This window comes from Formica exsecta, unplaced genomic scaffold (assembly GCF_003651465.1).
Source record: "Formica exsecta isolate Colony F162 unplaced genomic scaffold, ASM365146v1 scaffold120, whole genome shotgun sequence".
Classification (NCBI taxonomy): domain Eukaryota; kingdom Metazoa; phylum Arthropoda; class Insecta; order Hymenoptera; family Formicidae; genus Formica; species Formica exsecta.
The window spans coordinates 2,055,949-2,058,839 of record NW_021848537.1 but is presented as its reverse complement, the minus strand read 5'-3'; positions in this window follow the sequence as shown (position 1 = coordinate 2,058,839).

Below are 2,891 nucleotides of genomic sequence, written 5' to 3'. Positions count from 1 at the left end.
AGAGTGTAATAAATTGGCGGTGAGATTATTCTTTAAGACGTCTAAGACGTCAAGCCGCGCGACGGACGACCTGAAAAGTATTGCCCGACACTTTTCGCTCCCTCTCCGCCGCGCACAGGTACCACACACACAAAGAGTGTAATAAATTGGCGGTGAGATTATTCTCGACGTGCATTAAGACGTCAAGCCGCGCGACGGACGACCTGAAAAGTATTGCCCGACACTTTTCGCTCCCTCTCCGCCGCGCACAGGTACATACACACACACACACACACAAGACACACAGACACAGGTCGTTCCCCCTTCTGGCTTCCCCCCCTGTTTCTAGCGGCGCAATGGACGGGTCGCTTGCAGGGCCCGTCCGGCTCCGGAGCCTGTACGGCCCTGCCGAGCACGAAGAGCCACTAATCAAGTCAAGGTGCGAACGTGCCCCGCTTGAATTCACTCTCAACAGGTCTCGTCGCGTGATTTTTCGACCCCCGATTGATTCTTCTTCCTCTCTCCCCCCCCCCCCCCTCCCCACTTTTCCCCCAGATTTTCATCGTTATCCGTCACGTTATCCGTCTCTGGATAATATTGCGTATCCCCAGCTATTTCGAATATAAACGATTATTAAGGAAAACGTTTGTCTTTAATAATTACAAACTTATCAATAAAAAGGTTTCATTATTGCACAGCGTTATTTTTTAATTAGAGGCAAATAGTATTATTGTTCGTGATGATAGAATCAAATATGTGAAATATTTTTCGATAATAAACGGGATAATGAATAGAGTTATAAAGTGGTTAAGAGATAATAAATGCTTATCTCATTTGGGAACAGTAATATAATGTCGGGAGGAATAAATTTTTCGATAAGAAGCCGCGGCATTTAATCCGAGCGAATCAGTTTCGCCGGACCTATTAAAAGAACGCAGGAACGACGGGTCCTTAATCTCGCCAGGCGATCTCCGCGGGGGTGAAGTTAACGTCGGTGGTTGCGTCGGAGGGTGTTAACGAGTCACGATCATCTCCGACCGAAAGGGAGGCGGTCTTTGTGCGGTTCCAGGTGTTGCTCACGTAATGTACAATATTACTTAAGACTCCTCTGGAAGAGAGCTGACCACGGGAGGTCCGTGAGGCCTAATTCACCTAATCTCGCCAGGCGATCTCCGCGGGGGTGAAGTTAACGTCGGTGGTTGCGTCGGAGGGTGTTAACGAGTCACGATCATCTCCGACCGAAAGGGAGGCGGCCTTTGTGCGGTTCCAGGTGTTGCTCACGTAATGTATTACTTAAGACTCCTCTGGAAGAGAGCTGACCACGGGAGGTCCGTGAGGCCTAATTCACCCAGTCGCGTCATCCGATATCGAACCATCATCGATTCGAGGTGCGAGAGAAAACAAAGAGAAAAAAAAAGAGGTCTGTCGGCCAGTCTCGTTTCTATAGAATTGATTGTGAGTCTAATCAACGTCGATCGATATTATTCGAACAATTACGTTGGCTTTAAAAAAAAAAAACAACATAATCACCGCTTCTTCAAACTATCGGCACACTTTAAACTACAGCACAAGAGAAGTAACAATTATATCAACGTCGATCGTTATAATTTGCTGAAAGAACTCGACACATCTCGACGATCTACGCTCTTTTCAAGGGCGCGAATAAACGCTAAAACTTTCACTCGGAAAGGAATGTACGCGCGAATATGTGCGAATGGAGAAGCAATTCTCCGCTACTAATAGTAGGGAATTTACATGATACCTGTTATTAAATGGCAGCGCTACTTATCCGATTATTTCCGCGCGAATGGTTCAATCATTCGCGATCGGGATCATCGCGACGACACGTATGTTAATTCGCCAACTCAAATTTTCGCGAGTCCTCACTCTTGTATCGCGACGCGGTGCGTTTCCCATATGACCCTCCGGCCGCCGGAGGGTGTTATTTAAAAAGTCAGCGTTGCCGGCGTGGCTGGAAATCTCAGAAACGAGCCGAACTCGAGGAATTTTAGTGACCGGTGTCTGGTCTGACAACCAATCATCCCGACGAGGCGGCGGCGGGGGCGGGCGAGGAGGGGAACGACGACAGGGGCCGGGGAACGTAATCTTACGTATCAATTAGCCCCACGGTCCGACCGGCCTTACCCCCCGCGGGCCTTTGACCGCGCGCCGCGCCGAGGTGTGAGAACCGAGACAGGGGGCGCGCATTCGTTTTACAACGTCTTCATCGGGCCCGATATCCTCTCTTCCTCAGCGAATAAGAGAGGGAAGAATCGCGCGCACCTGGAGGAGAGACGCGCCCACGCTGGAAAGCGGATGAGTCATTGACACGACTCGCTTTGCGCAACTCTTGGTAAGCGTCTTCGGTCCCGATCGCGGAATCTCTCGAGTGTTCGGGGCTTGATTAGCCCCCGACGCAAAAGAGTAATTAATTTTTTAAAAAATTTTTTAAATTGAGAAAAATGGTGGTTAAAGTTTCCCGTCCCGATTATCAGTTCCAATAGCGATAGAATTTGCAGATAACGATTCCGTGATGTTCTCGAGAGGAAACGCGCGTGATTAACGCTAATAAGTCGTTTTATTATAGCTATGTAATATCTATCGATCACGGTATCGAGTAACGAAGGAAGTCCGTGACGTAAAATAATCGACGTTGAGTTGCCCCGCGTGACAGGTATATAACTGTTTACCCGTGTGCCCGACTCCCATTCGACTTATAGAAGAACCTGTTATTCCAGCCGTCAAGCCGAGGGTCTCTATCCAAACGATATTCGCTAGACTCTAGCTAGGCCTATCTGGGAATTTCGAGTGTAAATATTATCTGAGATGCCGACGAGCGGACACTCCGAGAATCGACAAAATTCGCGAGATTCGAGAGGAAAACTTGAAAAAATCTATATATCTAAAAAGAT